Here is a 22,451-nt window from a genome sequence, read left to right as displayed (position 1 = left end):
TCGCTTCTCGTGAAGACCGCAAATATTCCAATGCAGGATCTTTAATTGGCTGGCTGGTCGATTAGTCATCACTTATGAGAGAAAGCGAGCGCAGCTTGAATGATATCGTTGATGATGATTTCTGATATTGGTGCGGAAGATGGAGCCAGGAGTTTCGAGGAGGAGGCGTTCGATATAGGAGAATTAATAAAAAAAAATTAACTAGCAATTTTCGGAAAAATAACATGGTTCTTTCGACGCCATCATAATTACTTGATTGATATTAAATAGTTCTTTATGTAGGTTGAAGCTGATAAAGATAGCTTCATAAGCACTCTTCTTCATTAATGATCAGTTTTTGTTAATTGGATAAATATATCTACACCAATGGAAATGTTTTCTCGGAAAAAAATTGAGTTTTGATTTGCAAAAAAAATCTCTAGGCTTTATAGTTGCTAACAGAATGTGCATTTATTTTTGCTGTTTACTAATCTAGGAGATGTTTACATTTTTACGATAATACTAACATATTTATTACGTATATCGCATTGATCATCTATTCTGTCGAAATAATAAGTTGTTGTTTCGCTTTTAATATTTAGGTCTTTATTTGGAGCGTACACTAAAGAGTGGTAGCTGGTGTTAAGGTGCTGAAGAGCTCCAGCACACTAAATATTTGGGAATAAGAAACATGCACTCTGAATGCAATCGGAATGATTTTTCTGTACTGATGCATTGTGTGAGGAACAAGTGTTATGATTTCCCCTCCACACGAGGGGTAGGACGCTGCGTGTTCTGGTGAGTTCATGGCAATAATTCGCTGGGATTCTCCTCATCCGGTAGAAAACGCGGTTCTGCGCTTGCACGCACTACGTAAAATGTTTACTGTGCATCGGACAGGGGCGAAGCGGCGGTCATCTTTGAAGCCATTTGGCTCGGACACCACCAGAAAAAGGTAAAACAAGGGCGGCGTTTGAATATTATACCACAGTTACACTTTTTTCAGAAGTAGAAATACTGAAAAAAGGTAGTTTTTTGTCTTATCTCCAATAAAGCATTAGAATACTAACAGCAGATATACGGCCCGAGGGATAAATGGACCCCTGATTTTGGGCTTCGTGTACTTTTCCAATCGGTAAATATGAACATAGAAATGTTCAGACACAGGATCCTATCTCCGATCGTCGATTACATCATTTTAATCCCCACAAAATTATTAAAACTGTACGAAAGTCAAAGTTATTTTACAAAACTATAGCTTATTATTTTTTTTTTGATCGAAAATTTCTTTGAATTGTTCCCATTTTATTTAGAAGTAGGCCAGGGAGAGATTCAGACTTACTAAGACGTTTTTTTTTTATTATGGCATGATTATTCTGGACGCAATTTTAGATCCGAAAATTGAAATTATATGTGATGTTGAAAATTCAATCAAATAGTTAGCCATATGCCCAACCAATGAGGAGAGTTATCCTATGTCGTTAAACTCATTTAGCACAGTGATCAAGATGGCGAAACCAACATTACGCAGCATATTTCTTACAATTTACTGTACGGTACTTAAATCATCCTAAATTTGTGGCACGCGCTTTCATTCCACGTCTTCATTAGCGTGCAGGAGATCCAGCTACTTGTATCTATTTGCAATGTTAGTTTGAGTTCCGACAGCATTATCGCACCACGTATTGTCCACGTAAAATAGTACTACTATTTCTGGAGTAACTTAGGGGGCAGGAATAAAAAGATGACATAAATTCCTTTGTATTTAGTATTACTTCCATCAGCCTGGATGACTATTGAGAGTCTTTTTGGCAATGATTTTGTAAAACTTTCAAATAAGATAGGTCGGCGGGTTAAGAACTGGCACACCTCCTGAACATGCTCCTCTATGTCGTCTGCGGTCTTTTCCCTTCACGACTCCCACTCCTTAACAATAAGTCCCCTTATATTTTCTATAAGGTTCATATCGGGCGAGTTTAAAGGCCAAGGTACTTCGCTGATTTGTTGATGTTCATCGAAAAACCGCCTTGATGTGTGGCATTTGTGGATGGGGCAATTGTCCTTAATGGGCACCACCTCCTCGCCATTAGGCACAATCTCGTTTAAATATGGCATCAGATGATTATTTAAAATATAGTCAAAGTCAATGCCCGTCATTCTTGGTGGTGTTCGAACCAATGGCCCTGAGCCTGCGGCCGAAATGGCACCCCAAAAACTGAGGGTGATACGGCCGGAGTTTCTTGTTATTAAATTGTGATTTAAGTTGCACCCGTTTCGAAAAAAAACATAATTATTCCGTAAAAATTCCACCATCAGTGAGGCAAGCATAGAGGAAAGATTAGAGAAAATGTCGCAACAACTCACCTTACTGACCGAGACCATGGCAGGCCTACAGCAGCCACAACCGGGAAACGCGCATCCAGCGGACCCATGGGAGTCGCTGAGACCAGACGCTTCTGCAGGGATAGAACCTCCCACCGATGGCGAGGTACTACTCCTTTTCCAATCTCTTAGGTCTCATCGCGGGTCTACTTAATTTCGATCTCTAGACGTTCACGATGTCTTCGTCCGCGGTGTCGCCCCGGACTGGCATCACAACACCCCGGCCCTTCAACGGCCCACCTGCAACCGCGGTCGTCTCCTCCTCGCTGTTGCTACCATACGGTGGCCGGATGCCCTCCAGCTGGCCCCAAGTGTACCCAGCGACCTCCTCCGGCGGCCAGCAGGATTTCAACCCTCGCCACCAGCTCCCCCGCCTCAGCCGCAGCAGCTCCCCGGCCCGTGGAAAGGACCGCCCCCGGGAAGCCAGCAGCCCTTTCGACCCCGGCGTGGAGGGCTACGCCGGGGGAGAGGTCACTTGCGATCCTAAATGCATCCATCTCCATCCCTGAAGGGTCTCTCGGATTGGCTGAGGATGTCCTGCTCAGGTGGGTGGACAGTGCAGAACCCGAGGAGACCGAGTCCTTACCAGACTCGTATGACACCCGCAGTGTCACCAGTACCGAGAGTGACCAAGGAATTGAGGACGACGACGGTCCGGAATACAACCAGTCCGAAGCCTGGCGCTGGCTCGTCCCCCCAGGGTTGCCCGCAACGCAGCCCCCGGAACTCACCATCGCCGACATCTTAGACGCAGAGGCCACGGCGCTCCCGGACCGCATCCCGGACATCCCCATCCAAATGTCCCCGGACGCGATCCCGGCGATCGTGCCCATAAAAGCATTCCAATACCCAAGGCAAGTGAACACTTTACTTTCTCAAGTGGGGGCCTACTTACCAAAAATAAAAGATGCCCCATATTTCTCAATTATAATAAAGGTCTCTGCCCATTGACAACATCCCCGCAAAGGCTCTTAAATGCAGGAATAATGGTGAAGTGGAAGATCAAATGTGCCTTTCAGTGCTTTCTCATCCCCAAATCAGTTACCGACGCTCGGCTGATTTATGATCTGTCACCTTGGACCCCGTATTTTATCATGCCAAAATTCAGTTTTTTGGGTCCGGGACTCACCTTAGCCAATTTAAAAAGGAATGCTCATCTAGCCAAAATTGATATCTCTGCCGCCTTTATCAGCTTCAAATTCATGTAAGAAATTGGAAATTTTATGGTATTGAGTATGACGATGAAACATAAGCCTTCACAAGGCTACCCATGGGACATTCCCTCAGCCCTGCAATTTTCAAGGGTGGGCAGAAGACTGTGCAGTTTTAATAACCCAAAATTTTCGATTGAATGTATTGTGCTATCTTGATAACTGGTTACTATACTTATAAAATCAGTTTGAACCCCTTGACATAGTGAATTATCTCACTGAAGAGGTAGGAATTACTGTTAATAAGATAAAATCAAAGTTATCCCTTGTGAAAGAAATAACCTATTTAGGAGTGCTTATCAACACGACAAATCACACACTACAGCTTACACAAAGGGCACAAACACGGGTTAAAACAGTTATTCCTGTAACACCACGACTGCGCAAACAAGCTATACCCAAAGCTGCGGGATATCTTGCCTGGATTTGCTGGGTTCTACGCCTACCATCGTTCCTGGTGACATAAGTGTTCCGACGAGATGTGACATGGTGGACAAAATTACTTAATACAGAATTCTTTTCAAAACCAGTTTCGCTACCAAATTCCACTAATGATATTGATGTGTTTGCAGATGCAACCTTAACCACAGGGGGAGTGGTGATCCCTGAATGGAATGTATCTCAGTCGTTTGCTATTCCTTCACTTTAATCAATCAATGCTTGTGAAACTTGGCTGCCTTAGCTGGCTTACAAAAAGCCCTTGACTAAATCAATGTGTTTGGTTTCATTAATATGAATGTTAACCTAAATGTAGATAACACAGCAGCACTTTATTTTCTATCCAAGGGTGGAGACATTGTATACCGATTGAATCCTGTTCTTGTTGACATGTACACGTAAACTTTAATGAAAGAAGGCGAGTCACAGTGTTACCTTGCTCCGGATCCCGTCAATCCGGACGACCAGTCCTCGCGGGCCGTGCCTGTCTACCATGAATGTCTAATATGCCCGCAGCGCATGTTAATATATCTGGTACCACGCCCTCTCCAAAGTTTAATTTTGCCTATTTCTCTACTTTTGAAAGTTATTTCACCTGAAAAAACTGTCAAATTCCTGTAATCCTCGTCGAGGTTAATGTAGGAATTTGGAAATTAAAGCCGTGCAGCCTTCTGATTTTCTGACAGTTCCGGTTTTCTGGCAGGTCTGTAATGCCGGACACAATTCTCTGGAAGCCGTCGGCGAGCCGCATGTTAACCGCACGGAATATTAAGCCGTTGGACGATTGATGAAATTCCTGGCCTATCATCACGATTAAAATTTCAGGAATTTCAATGGCATTCAGGATTGATTCAGAGGCCTAATAAATTAGATCATCCCTTCCTCATTCTTTTCTTAAGATTTTAAATTCATTTTTCTGCATTCATTGTCCATTGAATCAAACGGGTCATCGCGTAACCGAATTATAGTCTCATTTTACATTCAACCCAGCACATTTTTAATGCGAATTGATAACATAAGATCTCTTCACAATGGCTAAAATTAACGACCCCTGCAATCACGCACGATGCAATGGATTAATTCTAATCAAAGACGACCTAAGCTTAACTAACAAATTTTGAATTTGTGATTTGGTTTCACACAAACGCCAAAAATCAACGATCCGAAAAAATTTACAATGGAATTAATGAAAATATTGATATCATATAGAAAATCAGGATAACGTTAGCTTTATATGATTATGCCCAGACAGCATCGAGCATAAATTTTATTAAGCATTTATCTCCTTATTCCGTAGCGGTAACAATGATGAAAGTTAGGCGAAATTAATTAATTAAAAACAAATACATCTGTTTTCTTTGTTCCCTCAAATACGAGGGTCATCCAGAAAATAACTTCCGTTTTGGTGTGTAGATCGCTAGAGGCACTTTTTGACAAATGTGGCTACATTGTACAAAAGAAGGGAATCTTCTGAATAGAATGAGAGGGAGATAGGCACAGTAGCCTTGAAAACAGAGTCACAGCAACTCGTTGAAATGGAGTCCTCGACGTCGCGTCCCACCACCTCGGTGCCTGTTCCGTCTCGAGTTGTTGTGCGCGAAGTGATTCAATTTCTTCATGCCCGTGGTTTCAAATCGGTTGAAATTCATCAACAGCTTGTTTCTGTGTATGGAGAGGGTGTAATGAGTGAATCAATGGTGAGGAGATGGGTTCGTGAATTTAAGGCGGGAAGATATTCACATAAGAGGACGAAAGTGGAAGAGGCAGACCCTTAGTTGTCACGGACGAACTTGTGGCAAAAGTCGTCAGTGCTGTACGCATGGATCGCCGTTCCACTGAGGACGAACTCCATGAGTGTTTCCCTGATATCTCACGATCCATCATTCATGAGATTGTCTCGGAAAAACTCGATTTTCGAAAAGTTTGCGCCCGATGGGTTCCGAGAGAGCTGACGCCCGAACACAAGTCACAACGAGTGGCTGCAGCTCGTGAATTTTTGGGCCGCTACAGAATGGAAGGGGATCCTTTTCTCAAGTCCATAGTCACTGGAGATGAAACCTGGGTGTCGCACTACACCCCAGAGAAAAAAAAAGACAATCCATGCATTGGAAACACACCACCTCCCCAAGTGCGAAAAAATTCAAAGTTGTCAAGTCCACCAGGAAGATCATGGCCTCTGTTTTCTGAGACAAAAAAGGGATCCTCCTGATTGATTTCTTGCCTCAAGGAGAAACAATTAACGCCTCCCGGTATTGTGAGACTCTGAAGAAGCTTCGTCGGGCAATCCAAAACAAGAGAAGAGGAATGCTGACCTCTGGTGTGTGCCTTCTCCACGACAACGCAAGGCCTCACGTCACTCGATCCACTACGGAACTTTTGGATCAGTTTGGTTGGGATGTTCTGACCCATCCACCTTACAGTCCCGACTTGGCCCCTTCAGAGATTCATCTGTTTACCAAAATAAAGGAGGGATTAGCCGGAGAACGTTTCACAAGTGACGATGAAGTGAAAGAAGCAGTCACCAACTGGACCAAGGTGGTGGCGGGAAGCTTCTATGAGGAGGGGATTTCAAAGCTGATTTTTCGGTATACGAAGTGTATTGAGGTCTCTGGAGATAATGTGGAAAAATAATACATATTGTCAAAAACATTTCCTGCAAGTTTGAATTTTTTTCAATAAAAACTCGATTTAAAAAAGAAAAACGGAACTTATTTTCTGGATGACCCTCGTATTATCAAAGCTCTTTTGATGAATGAGTCCACACTTTACTCCCATTTATGTTACCCAGTCAACGAAATATTCTTAACCACTATTATACGTCCAATCAAGATCAATTTCACCAGATTTTAGCGACCGTGGAAATGGAAAATTGGAAATGATGGAGCCTTCGAACCTGAAAGTTGGGAATACCTACTTCGCGTTTGAGTTGGAGGAGTTAATATGCCTTTTAAAGAGTAATGAGAGTGCTATTTCATAAGAACTCCACTTAGGCTTATTATAGTAACGTTATCAATGCCTAAAACTTAACTTGGATTCAAATTTCATTTTTCTATCGTATCACTTCGTCACAGTTGTAATATATTAATTTTTAAACAATTTTTATTTTCTCAACCCTGTTATCCTAAAGACCTTACAGCTACTCTCTTAAGGCTGTTACCAAAATGACCATGGCCTCACACGCCTCCAGCTAATGCCAGCCTTGCATACTGTTTTTGATGATGGAGATAAGAGGGTCTAAAAATACCTATGAAGAAACAAGGAGGCCCAGTCCTAAGAAAAAAGAAAAAACTCTCAAAAGAAATTTATTTTCACGCACCAGGGAGAAATCAGGAGCCAAAATTGTCACAAGAAATCAGTGTCCATTAAAATAGTATTAAATTATAATTCTCCAACTTATTCAGACTTTACTGAACGTTTGACAAATGGATTTTAAGTAATTTTCATCTTTACAAGATATGATTATCTAATGGAGTGTAAGAAAACATAACGTGTATCAAACAAAGAAAATCATGACGTAAAAATGAATTTTAATATTAATGAAGTATAACTTCAATTGTGTGTTGAGAATGGCGGGCCAACAAATTAAAAATAAATACTTTGTGTAAAGGATGAGTAAAAATATCATTTAATTTATACGGGAAATAAGATGCTTTCTAGATGACGATGTGTCAACATTCTTAAATAATTAAACAATTTAAGAACCAATATCATATAAACGGTTTTCAGAAATTAACTGCCCTGATATACTTTCCTCGGACAAATAACCCGATCTTGGAGAACTGAAGACAAACGGAAGAAGTATGTGAGTGATTGAGGACACATCACACAAATCGTGGAAAAAATCGTTTCATAATACGGTTAAACAATTTTATTTCGTCAGAAAAATTCACTACCTCAGTGATTGAACATTGATGGTGGGTTTTGGGTAGGTGAGGTTAGAGTTCACAGCAGACTAAGCTACAGGCGTGTGAATATCTTACGCACAGAGTAAGAGAGCCAGTTCCTTTCACTGAGTCATCTTCAGCTTCAAGGATTTACTATTGTAAGTATCCGTTACCCGCCTTTTGAACTCAGGACCCTTACGTCAACAGCCGAGCGCCATACCAACAAGGCTATCATGCTCCCTTAGTAAAATTAAATTTAAATTCAAAATAAAGAATTCCGTTATGCAGATGGTGAAAATATTTTTGTTTCTTTCTCTCACATCCCTTACCTTTCATGCGAAAAACAATCGCAGACTTAATAAGTGTTCCAGAAGACTGAGCGCCCTGAAAACAGTTTCCTCCACATCAGTAAGCTGATTGCTCCATTGATTTTGAGCGGTGTTGATGTAATTATTTCTTATTATCCTGGTTGAGTTCTTATGAGCGCTTTTAGGCATGTTTATAGAAAAAATTTCGATGTATTAACCGAAGAGAGCATTTCACCAGAGCTCCAGAAAGGACATAAGCGTAGAAATGGAACAACTAAACTCAATTTTAAAACTACATGCGGCGGTTTGCGGCAGATTCTTCAGGACAATGAAAGATGGCGTCCAGTAGCCGTTAATCTATACACTATACAGCCCACTTCCAACCTCTCACTCACTCATACAAATTTTTGGTGTGAAAAGACGAGATACGACAAAAAGCCATAGAATCTACTATCTCTAAAAATCGTCCGAAAGCAAAGGAAATTTTTTCTAAACTAAATTTTCTATTTTCTATAAATAAAAATGCGGCTGTCTTCTTCTTTACTTTTTGAAACATCTAGGGGTCAGGAAATCGATTTTTCAAAAATGTCGTTTTTCGAATCTAGACCAGATATCTAGATACAGAATCTAGATATGGCGAGAAACCAAATTTCAAACCGATTGGAACACTTTCAACTTTGGCAAAATCGTGTAATTTCACTATTTCATGAATAATTATCTCAAAAACGAAGGGAAACACAGGGTTGCGTCATCTATAGTGACCAAAAAAGCATGCCTTTTCGGGAGGCTTCTTCTTAGAGCGAAAGCTATATTTTATTATAAACACCCCATAATGTTACGTTGACTGATTAATCTAAGTTTCCGCTAATTTCATACCTAAACCGCTCTTAAGGCTAACGTTCCTCTCCCCCCAAGTCGTCTGTGGGATGTTATTTTGAGCACGAGTTATTTTCGACGGTTGGCGTTCGAATTCGAGGCACCAAATAAAACATGCCTAGCGCAGCGCGGTATCTTTCGCGCACGGGGAAAATCCGTAGGCACCTATGGCACCCTGGAAACAGAGGGCTACTCTGGTGCTCCACCGGGCAATCTCCTTCATGGTTGCCAAGGCGGCAGTCATGGAGCACGTTCCCGGGAAAGCATCAAATCTTATTTCACCCAGGAAACAGTTTCCTTCAGATAAATTCAGGGGTGCCGACTTACAAAAAGTATTGGGGGGACCCAAACCGGGATCTTGCCCCAGGAAATTTTATAAGTAGTGAGTTTTTAGTTTTTAAAGCATTTTAGAAGAGTGATATGATCAGCATTAGAACCCTGATAACTCGAACCCTGATATCTGGGCACTCCGGGGAAAATGGAGAAGCCTGGCACTTTTTTCGTCACACCCATAACCAATTTTTGAGGGGGCTCGGGCCCCCTCAGGCCCCATGGAGTCGGCGTCACTGGATAAATTCACATAAGCTCCAGTTTAATAAAACTTCATATAATTTTTAGCTACTTTTATACGTAAAACAGCATTGAAGTCTTCGCTCCACTCTCTCCAAGTAGTCTATGTGATGTTATCTTGAGCACGAGTAAGTTTCGAAGGTTAGCGTTCGAAGTCGCAGCACCCAGTAAAACATTCCCAGCGCAGCGCGGTATCTTGCGAGTACGGGGCAAATCCGAGCACGTTCCCAAAAAGTACTTTCGCTCGCTCACGAACCCCCGTTCATCCGCGACCAGATCTGCCAGGAAAGGGGGATAATGGCGGAGTGTTTAGGGAGGCGAGGAGGAGTTTAAAGGGAAGGGAGAGGCGACCTTAAGGGTCGGCATGTAAGTGGCCCCTTGGAGGCGAAGGACGGGGCCAAAGAGGTTTATGTATAGAAAGTCAGGAGCGTGGACTGGGTCTGGAATAGCCTGGAGCCTCCGGGAGATTATGCGGAAAGGGACGCATGAATGTGGAAGTCGGAGAATTCGAGGCGAGGTTAAAGGATGCTGGAGGAATGGGAAATGCGGACGATATACAGATATAAAGGGAACATGCCCGAATGGGTCGTAAGCAGGCGATGATGCGGAACGTCAAGGAAGCGGAATTGAATTAACTTGGTTGGCCCCAAAGGTGCTTCCCACGGGAATAAAAACATGAGCTATCAGACGAAAGGAGGGAGGCCATAGAGCGGTGAAAAAGAGACCACGGAAGCCAACTGAACAAAGGGAACAGAATCATAAATACATACACAAGCTTTACATTATAGCTGCTAATTACTTGCCATTGTCCCATTTCCACGGTGTCATTAAATAAAGAAATGAATTTTTATGAAGCAATGGTCGAGTCTTCACCCCAACATCAAGTAATTCCTACAGAAGTAATTTTCAAATCTCATTTAGTTCTATAATAAGTTATCAACAAAATACGTCCTTCACCTAAAAGAGAGCTGCTCGTGCAATAAAAAGATCCGAAATAAAACTACAATATTGTGCACAAAATACATTTTATCTATTTTTTATTTAAATTACGGAACTAATTTACAATCATTAATCTACCCATTCAATTAAATACATGCAACAATATTTACATTAGAGCTGCTAATTACTTGTAATTGGCCCATTTTCAAGGTCCCATTAAATAAATACTTTTTTATGGCGCAATGATCCAATGTTTTGACCCCTACATCAAATAGTTCCCATAAGATTGATTTTCAAATATTATTTTATGGTGTAAATAATTATCACCAAAATACATCCCTCGGCTAAAAAAGGCAAGCTATTGTAACAAAAAGATCCGAAATGCCTTTAAAATTTTTTTCGCTAGTGAATCTGCATCGATTTTTAATTTGAATAGGTATTTAACTAACAACCATTATTCTTACCATTTATGTCGTGCTTGTATACATGCTGCGACCATTAGTTCATTCCATCCGCATGATCAACATAACTTTGCGTGGCAGGGTACTGGTAATCATTGAAGTTTATGCTCTTCGCAAAAAGAAACAAATACTTGAAGTACACCATGAATTAAATTATCGTAAATAATTTTTTCACATGAAGGCTAGCAGAAAATCTTATGGTTAATTTGTACGGATAGCTCTGGCTGCAATTTTAAACGATCTGGTGCCCCGCGAATAACGCAGCAATATTTTCCGACGCAACGAACGAAATGGGAGAAAAATGAGGATTGTATAAAAATATTGCAGCAGAGAAATATTCTCCATAACCAAATTTGGTCCTTTTCCGTTTCCTATGTCGAATAAAAAGCTTCAGAAAACATGCATACAGTAAAAGATAGAAAAAAAACAGCGAAAAAAACGTGAACCCAATATAAAAAAGAGAAATCTTCTTCAAATCAAATGCCATCGTTCTAGGAAGTACATACCATGTTTATAAATGTGACCACGTATTTGGATACTCTTGTTAAATTGCTTCCAAAAGCCTGCGAGAGGAGATTTAAAACAGAAAAATATAGATATTCGAAGGGTTGTCAGAACATTTCAATCGGCCAATTCCAGGAAAAGTCGTAATTTAACTGGGTTAAACTATGATCAGAGCAAAACAAGTACACGTCATATGCACAAAATTGCCTCCATACGGAAAATTTCCCTTCCCAAGAAAAGGAAGCAATCCGAAATTACAAAATAACCGGCTCAAAGGGATTACAAGTGATTTCAGAACATGTGCACTAAATGCACGTCCGTTACTTTCTGTTGAATCAACCTACCTACTTAAATAGAGACGAGGAAAATTAGCGCTTGGCTGCGCTTAATGATTTAATTAATTCTGCTTGCACAGCAAAGTGAAGGACAAATGCAGGTAACCCTTTTATTAACTCTAACCGGTGGGAATTTGGACACACACCAGGTGCTAAGTATAGCTCACGCAGGAACTACAATTAAAAAATTGCTTCACTAAATATTCACCACCAAACCCAACCTATAACGACACCATTGTTCTCACAGAAATTATGAAAATAAATTCTTTGGCAAGTACCTAGCGTTTCCCATATAAAATTCATCATTTTTCCAAACATTTCCTGAAGCACTATGGCGTTAAGGCAGCAGTGAAAATTTTAAGCGCAAATATATTTGATCAAATACTCCAATATATTTTTACCCCAGCAAGTATAATGACGAGGTCACGAGAAGAGGACGAAATTAACATAAATTAGTAAATTTTCGTAGTAATTGGGTGCTTTGGTAAGTGCGGGACTTTTCGCCAACCTTTGCCATAGTTTTAAATATTCAAGGACTACTCGAGGAATTTTCTTCAAATTTCCCACACTGGTATCATGGGCTCCAAATTACCTCACATTCCCCTGCTTTCTCTGATTACCTAAACTTAAAAGAAGAAGTATCTTTCGGAGCGACATTGAGAACACCGTGTTAAAACCGCATTATATTTTACCTCACATCAGACAGAAAAAAATATATTTGGCGGAAGGGATTGGAATGGGAATTCGTTTCTCCCCGCAAACAAAATAGGATTTAAATGATTATTAGTCGACATTAGCCAAATTTCTCACAACGAACACCTCAATATTAAGTATTTTCGTATGAGTTAATGGCTGGTATCCTAACACCAACAGCTACAAGCCAATTGAGGCGATTTGCAGGGTAGTATATGAACGAAGATAAAATAATAGAGAGGCCCTCATTTTCCATTTCTCGAACCGTCACCTGCATCTTGAGCTATTCGCGGTGATAAACCGACGGACTTAACGAGGTGGCAGATAAGCTGATGACGTCACTAACTCATACCGAGCGGGTCACCACCACCAACGGCCATTTTTCTGCATTACCCAGTCGGATGGCGGCGCAGTATTCTTCGACCTTTTGTTTTGCTTAATCTCCCAGTTTCTGCAATATCGACTTTCTGGAATGTCATTTCAAGGCAATTTACGATAAAAATACGAAAAAAAATACACTAGAGCATATTTTAAGTTCAAATCATTTAAGCCGCGCAGAAATAAACACGGGGTGCATATCTCGTAAACGTCTCTGCAGTAGCCGCAATTATTTTTAGCAATGTAGCTCGTTGTGCATAATTGAAGTAATTCATACTTCTTTCCGTGCACGATATAGGACCAACATTTGTATCTATTACGAGATATTTTCAACTTTGAAGTCGCTACTGAACGCATTTGAGGTAGAAAACTGATGAAACGCCTTAGTTTTAATACTTTTTCCCTCAGTGTCTCCACATAAATTGCCATGGGAAAAATTTCCCAAGATCAAGGGAATATAGCACATTTACAGCCAAGCGCGGAATTATCGCTGGCTTGTGGTTGACCACTGATAGTGGCTTCTTGGAAGCCCATCTTGATAGGGCATCAAAGGTCTAAAATGTAGCACCACTCCTCAACCTTCATAAAGGTTTATAACAAATACTGATTTCCTTCCTGATCTTCAATCTTGCAACCTCAGCCTATTGCATCACTTTTACCAGAGTGAGGGTAGCAATATTAAAAGAATGAAGAGAGCGAATAGCTAGATTTCAACAAAGAAATTATACAGTTGACATAAGTCTGGATTAAATACGACGACGGAACAAAGTTCATTTAACGTACCATATGATCTCCATTCAGACAGCTGCTAGCGCAACATCATAGCGAAAACGACCTTCAAGAATCATATCACCCTTGCGCTAACGCGAGCTAAGCTATGAACAGCTATTACTTTCCTGGCGCCTTCAATTAATGAATCGATGTGAAATCTTCGGGGTCTTACTCATTTAATTTGTGCTCTACATAAATTAAAATTCTTTTGACTAAATCATCCAAGAAACTAGAATCTCTCAAATGTAACTGATAAGATAAAAACCAAAGTGAAAGAATTTCTAGGCAGGGCAAGAGGAAAGTAAAGTAAAATGGAAAGAAAAGGAATTTTACCTGTTTTTTTGCCTTTCTGTCAGTTGAAAATCACTTGAACTTATCACATTATGGTAATTATGAAAACAAAACCGGCTCCTCCTATTTTCATCTCACAAAGATCTTCACATAAAAGCCACATAAAAATATTTATTTTTATTTAAATTTAACCTTTTTTCAATTTTTGAAAAGGAGTTTTGAATTTGAAACTTGAATTTATGAAACGTAATCTCCTGCCCGGAGATGCTTTGCAATCGCAATGGCGATAATTCGCCAGGTAGCAAGTATTATCATAATGTGTCGTACAGAAAATTTGCACATCTCATAAGTAAAGGCTCATTAACCGACAGGTAAAAAGAGCTCGGCAAAAAAGTTTCAGTTATTGAGAGAAGCTTTAGGCACTTCGTGACTGAAAGTAGAGTACTGGTAAGAAGGGAATAAAGTACTAGCGGGGAATCAAGATTATGAATATTTCCATCACTTCTACTTTGTAGCTTCAACATACCATAAATAATGACTTCACTTCTCCCTTGGTTTTACTAGAGGTAATATGAATCTCCGCATGGCATGGTGCCATATACCATCGCGCCATGTCGATTTTACATCACAGAAAGTTACGGAATTTTCCTTCTATGACACGCTAAATAATGCACCGTAGGCCGTTAAATTTTGGGTTCTATTTTCATTTTGAGATAAAATTAATAATTTATTTTCATATTTCGCTAAATCTTATATCCCTACCGAGAATTTCAGTGTATGCATCTAAATGCTAGAATACAGGTTCCACTCAACAGGAGTCTTTATTGCCGTAATATACCTGAACACTGATTGCCGTCAAAAATTACTTTTTGAAAATTATGAAGGATTAAGCATGGCCTAAATTGTATTGAATACCCTCAGTTTAACTCCAAAGAAAATTTTGATGCTACATGATACAGCCAGAATATTTCTTTCTTCATGGCAATAATGAGTTATTGAAATTGCTCTTTGCAGTTTCTCTTCTCTAAATCTAAAGAGTCCTAACGGTAGCGTCACATTAGCGCGTTCTAAAAAAGTGATCAAGCTTAATGATCCACATGCGTCACAAAAAGTTATATAATAATTGTATCCTGGCATTGCTTTTATGATGCGTACAGATACCTATTAACGCGTCCTTTTCATACTTTAATGAATGCTGAAGGGCATCAAATGGGCTAATTTGATTTAATTTTTGAACTTCACAAGAATACTGTAGAAACATGCACTGTCTCAAGAAGATTTGAATGTATAATGTAAATATCGTTTAATGCCATGAATTTCATTTGGTCACCTAATTTTATCGCTCACTTCTAGCCTAATATTCACAAACAAAGTAGAGCAAGTGCGAAATTTTCATCCAACTACATGTCAATCAATCACCCGCAGCCCAAATATTCATATCATTTTGCATGGTATTTTTGCAGCAATGGATCCCATTGAAGGCACCTACAAAATGATGTAGTTCAAGGATCTAACATCGAATAATCTTGGATTTTAACATTCACGTTCACCTCGTACAACCAGTCAACCGCTTTTGTGTGATTTTGCTGGCATAAACGAAAATTTTCAGTTTTTCCAGGAGCATAATTTGCAGGAATATTTCCCGGGTTTTCTTACAGGAATTGATTATGGTATTTTATTCCAACATGCTCTGTGGCCAGTTTACCTATGGTAAAACGGATGAGCTGAGCGCGAAAGATGCATACGCTTATTCTATCCGCTGAAATCAGCAGCGGTAGCAGAGCAATGCTTGGACCTAAGGCATAAAAATGATTTTAAACATGCGAATTATATGTCGCACTGACACTTACTGGGATCACATCATAAAACAGCGGTACAAATTAGCTTGGAACAAAATGCGAGGGTTGCCCACAAAGTTATGCACCATATTTTCTTCTTCGATATTTGTATACCGCTCAGAATTCAGAATTACACACACGAAAGAATGATGTTTCAGCTACACACCCATTTGTTCCATGTAATCTCCTTCCCTCTCTATAACCGTCATCTAGCGTGAAGTAGGGGTGTGTATGCCCTGTTGGTGCCAATCCTTTTTCAGACCACGAAGCCATTTCTTCACTGAGTGAATCACCTCCTCGTCGTCCTCAAAATGTCTTCCACGAATTATATCCTTTAATGGCACAAACAATAGGAAGTCGAAGGGAGCCAGATTTGGGATGTAGAGTGGATGGGGTAACACTGTCCAACCCTGTTTTACCATGTGTTCAGCAGTCCTCAAACTTGTGCTGTGGCCGGGCATTATCGTGTTGAATCGAAACATCTCCCGGGCTGGTATGGCGCCGAGGTTACTGGAAGCATCCATTTCCTTCGCTGATTAATGATTTAGCGCCAACTCCCAAGTCGTAATGCGTCGTTGTTCGCAAATGGCAACATCACCTAGATGAAACATGCCAGGTGTGACAGCTGTGGATAGTCTCCATGACCGCTGCAAATCTTAAAGCACCGCGAAACCGCCTTTTGATGCACTTGTCGTCTGTGCCCAATAGCTAACTGTACTCCTGTTGACAGCAGTTGCTTCATAGACTTTGCACAAACGTTTGTGAATATTTCCCACGGTTTCTTTCTTTGCAGTGAGATATTCAATGACGTCGCGCTGCTTATTACGTAAATCACTTACAGACGCCATTATGAAACGGTCCTGCAGCTGCGCTATTAGTCGGAAGGATCAGAAATTTAGAATGCGAATTCATGAAGCTCTAGATAATTCATACGTAAAGTTTCGAATTCACACCATTGTTGTTGCCCGAGAAAAAATGTGGTGCATTACTTACTAGGCACCCTCGTATAATAAATACGGACAAAGGATCTCAGTTAATCAAAACTGGAATAGCATAATTAACCACAACATACGATAATAACACAAAGGGAGACACCAGCAATAATAACCCACTTGAGCGGTGTAGATGCAGATCAAAAATTGGTTACACATTACTGACAAAGATGACGGACTTGGGACCATAATACTCAAGTACCAAGTATCCAAATAAATATCCGGTGGATAACACGAAAAATATTCGTGTAAATTTCAGTTGTAAAATTATATTAAAAGGCCACTTGATGCAGTTGGAAAGCTAACTGAATAATTAATCCGGAACGATCCGTCGTAAAACCCGGAACATAAATTACATTGCAGCAAATTTTTCAGGAAAAAGGGATTGCTAACGTTAAGATTTATTACAGGTATAAAAACCAAATATCTAGGGTGGCTGGTTATTTGATGCAGGGAAATATAAGCACCAGCGCACTAAAGTTGCAATTAAGGAGGCCAATATTATATTTTACACTAATTTTCCACCTAACTGCAACGCGTCAGAGTGTAAAAAAAAGTAATGGAATATTATTAGATTAGTGGATTTCTCCAGGGTCACCCAGCGAAGGCGTACTTTCTTAATATAATAGTACGCTATTTAAATTTCATATAATTTCCACGAAGAGCCTATTTAATTAAAAGCGTGCACAATTTTAAACTTGCATTTTTTCTTGTCTATTCTAGCCAAGAATTTCTTGAAGTGCTATTTTTTTCACAATCGGCCGAATTTTTCATTAAAATCAACTTAGAAGCGACTTTTTGCCAGGGGCAGGTTGGCTATTACGTTGATTAATTTTTTTTTTCTTTTGATACTGGAGAAACTCGAAATAGAGAAAACAAAGTTTTTAAACGAAGCCAGCAGTGATGTGAGCAAGGAGATTTATTTATTGTGGTTATGCATGATCGTATGCATATTTCATTGAGCAGTCATTGAGCCAGTGAGGATGGCATTAAATTTTATAGTAATATTTTACGATAGTTTTGGGTTTTTAAGTGAAATCCTAATGAAATGAAAATTGTCAATAGTAAATGGCAATATAAATGAAAATACTTCGCAGTATTGTTTAATATTATATGCAAAACTCTGGATTCGTATGTTTCGTATCGCAGAGTCGTAGCGTATACAGTTATATCGCCTTGCGTCTAGCACGAAGACACAAGGACGATCAAAGTTATGTTCCCTTTCAAAGACCGCTTCACGGCCAGATAGCCGCAGTCACTCAGACGTCCACTTGATTGGCAAGCACGGCGGAGCTGTTCCCCAGATCCATCGCTCACCTGCAGTTGCTGAAAGTTTACATTCTCCCCACTTTCTCACATCAAAATCGCGGGAACGGGTATCCGTTGTCAATTAACCCAGCACGAAACTGGGCCACTACCAAACAGTCCTTGACTTAAAATAGGTGTAGTGTTGTTCAAACAAAATGTAGGAGGGATTTCTCCAATCAACGAGTGAGTCACCAATACAGTTGAGCGGTAGAATTGGAGGGTGCTCAGCCCAACCCTACTTTTAAGTGCAATTCAAAAATATGTATAGGGGTACAAAATTAACATGTTAATGCGTACAAAATATTTTTTATTATTGAAATTTATTAAAAATTCACTACTCATTTTAGGATCAAAATGAGTTCATCTCTATCCCCTCAAACAATAACTTTCTTACGTTGCAGGAAGTAGCCAGGCTCAGCTGATAATTTATTTGATCTAGCAGCTATGATGGGTCTTTCAGGAAAAATTGTCACTCTTATTTGATTTAAATGTTTTTGCATGATAAATTACAATGGGTACGAGAAATTAAGTAATAGATATTTAATCAAGGAGGCGTCGGGATTCATAACATAACCAGGAATTTGCTCAAAAGAATATAAACATTATGACGGAAAACTTTATTGAGATTGCAAGATTCATAGCTATCATATGAGGAGTGGACTATGTACACATTCCGATTCCGATCCAGGATTTTTATTCGTTAAAGGAGGTGAAACATATCGTTCCTCCCTCCTTATACACAATAATCAAAAGAAAGAGATGGTACAAAGTTGATTACATTCACACGAGATATCCTGTAGAGCGCCGTAATGAAACAGCCAAAGTATTTAAGGCCAGTCAATGCGATAGTAAGAAAAATTAATAGACCCCTGATTTTAATAGGGAGGTTTCCTATTATTTTTTTATTGCCTACATTGAAAGATTATTACTCCTGGAGTACGAATTGCACACGACGATATCTATTTTTTGCGATTAAATGAAAAGTGAAAATTTTCAAGCGCGCGAAAACGCGACGTCTAAGTATGAATGCCGGGAAAATCCCGTGTGACGTCATTCTGGTTCCCGCTGTCGCAAATTGAGGTGACCTTGGGGCGAGGATGTGTGCGACGCTGAGATGCAGGCTGCTATCAGGTAGCAGAGTACCCTGCTATCAGGTAGCGCTTGGCTTAAATAAGGATTATTAATACCTTATCAAACGAAGGAAACTTTCCGACCATAGGCAATTTTTATAGGTGATTATTAAGAGATGTTTCCCTGAGCTCTGTGCCTCATGCATGCATTGGTAATCTCAGACGATGTAAAACTTCTATCTACTCGTATAGAAACAAGGTCCCTGTGACGTCACGTGGAGTGGCATCGCATGGGCGCCAATCTGGCCTTTTTCAAATGCGGTTAAAATTGACCATTGCCATTCGTCTTAACTGGGGTTTCTAAAGCCAAATAATTTGTATATTATAAATACACTAACGGTGGTTAACGAATCGCAATCAATTCGTTTCGTTTTCTCTGATGAAGGAAACTACCCTATTGTATAATGGGGTTAAAAACGCATATCAATACAGCTTAATGTCATGGAATCATTGTATGTGAAAAAGATATTTCCAGGTTCTTCACCGAGAGAATTTAAATGTGCGATAATAGGCTATTGGATACAAAGGGAGACTTTCAGTATGAGGTGGCTACCACACGAAAGAATTTTGATCACCCGCTCTCAATAGAGAGCGCGATTTCAGCACGGTAAATAATGATAAAATCTGTTCCGCCAAAAATAAAAGAATTTCATGTATAAAAGAGAATGAAAATACGGTTTAAAAGAATCGTTCAGTCACGATAGAGTTCTGCTACCGAATTTTTAGTGAAAAGCACACTAAAGCAACTCTATTCGAAAAAAATACGCGTAAACCACCATTCATCTAAAGCCTATGATATCATGTTAGAATTTTGGCACAAAAGAGTACTGATAAATATATAGAACGAAATTATTGAAGAGACATGTCTTACATTACATATTAAGCTCAGCTTTGAAATAAATAAATAGCAGAATATTTTTGGTTGTAAGTGAAACTGGCTTAATTAAATAAGTAATAAAGTTAATGATTAGGTTATACCACATAATTACCAGACTACATATTTGCACAACATCAATAGATTCAGCAGTCAAGAAATTGAAGAACAAGGATAAGAGCAATGGGGACCAGAAAATTTCAACAACAATGAATGGAGTGAGAGGTTTAATGGATTGCATTTCCAAAATACTAAAGACATTATCAGTCATTTCTTTCTTAACAATGAGCGCGAGACCATCGCTTCCGTTACCTACGCATTGATATCCTGTAATTAGTATTCGCCCAAGATGAAGCATTTTGCATCAGAAATCATATTAAAAGAGTGTGATTAGTCTACAGACTGGTAGAAATTGATAAAAAATGCACAATTAAATAATTCAGCGATGACAGCGAAAATATTTGTTGCGCTCTACGATTACGACAAAAGGAAAGGTGGTGTTTAAGACTTCATTTTTTTATTCCTAATTCACAAACCCGAAATAATGATAAAAGAGAGAATTTTCATAATCAAGACGAAAAGTATTTGAATTAAATGCATCTTTTAGCCCAAAAAGACTTTATTTATGGTATCTTATTTTTTTATTTCATTTTAAGTATTTACATTCAACTGTAACGCTTATAGACAACCTATGATATCATGTTAGAAGTCTGACACAAGGAATACTGGACTATATACTGATAAGAACTTGGAGTGAAGTCGATATAGGATTGAGAGACAGCAATGTAAAAATAATGGAATTACTGTTTGCCATGCATTCATTTATTGCTCATAAACATGAGTGAGAAGGACTTACGTAGATGAGGCCTTTCCGGTTGCTTCATCATCAACAGAAGTTTAACGTGCAATGGACCATGGGATACACAAAGAGATTCACAATATGAGATGGCTACCAGCCAAAAAAAGTTTGATCAATCATCAGGAAGCGCGATGTCAGAATTATAAAGAACGATAAAATATGTTTAGCTAAAAAGGACAGAAGTTTAGATAAAAAAAGAGAATGGCAATATGGTTTAGAATGAGGCATACCAACACTCACGATAGAGTTCTAATACTGAAATACCTAGCCAAGAAAAAAACTAAAACAGCTGCATTTGAAAAAACTACTCGTATAACTTCGAATTTATTGCAGAATTTTAGTGTTTGAGATTGAAGATGAGTATATTCAATCAGTAAACAAAGAAATCATATTTGTTTTACCACATACTGACCAGCCAAGATATTTTCACTTGATATATGGCCCCAGTTATAAAGAAATTGAGGAACAATCATGAGAGTGGTAAGACATGGAATGCAACGACAAGAGCACCGAGACCAGGAAATTTTAAAGAAGTTGCATCGGAAAAGAGGTTTCGTGGACTGATTTTCATACGTACTGAAATATTTCTTTCTTGAAACTGATCAGGTGACCATCACTTTTGCAAGACGGAGCATTCTACATCGGAAGTTATGTAAAAAAGAAGTCCGATTAGGGTCTACATCCCGGCAGACATGAATAAAAAATCAATTCAGAACTTTATTCCACCATGGCAGCGAAAATATTTGTTGAGCTCTACGATTATGACAACAATAGATCTGATGGTTACGATTCAAATTTTTTTAATTTCATTATTCAGATAACCCGGACTAATAATAAATCATAAGTTCGGATTGGAATGAGAACGTAAATAAAACTTTAAAAAAGAGACCTACAGTCACAATAGAACTCTAATATAGAACTACCTAGTCAAGAACAAACTAAGTCAGCTGTAATAGAAAAGAATATGCATAACCCACCATTCATCTGAAACCTGATATCACGTTAGAAGTCAGGTACGAAGAATATTGGAACACTGATTAGTTCAAAGAACGACATTATTGAAGAGATATGTATTAAATTACACATTGACTTTAACTTTGAGATAAGTATACAGCAGAATTTTAGTGTTTTAGAATGAAGCTGAGTTTATTCAATGAATTCACAAGGTAATGATTATTTTTTTACCACATAATGGTCAGCCTATATATTTCCACAAGATCAATAGCCTCAGCAATAAAGTAATTGAGTAGCAAGCAATGGATCTGTTAGATTACACATTGAGCTGGATTTCGAGATAAATATATTGCAAAAGTTCAGCATTTGAAAGTTAAACTGGGTTCATTCAATAAGTGAACCAGGTAGTGATTAATTTTTTACCACATGGCCAGCCTATATATATTCGTAAGATCAACAGCCCCAGCAATTAAGAA

The sequence above is a fragment of the Ischnura elegans genome, chromosome 10, assembly GCF_921293095.1.
Source record: "Ischnura elegans chromosome 10, ioIscEleg1.1, whole genome shotgun sequence".
In the NCBI taxonomy this organism is placed as follows: domain Eukaryota; kingdom Metazoa; phylum Arthropoda; class Insecta; order Odonata; family Coenagrionidae; genus Ischnura; species Ischnura elegans.
Note: the sequence above shows the minus strand (reverse complement) of the source record.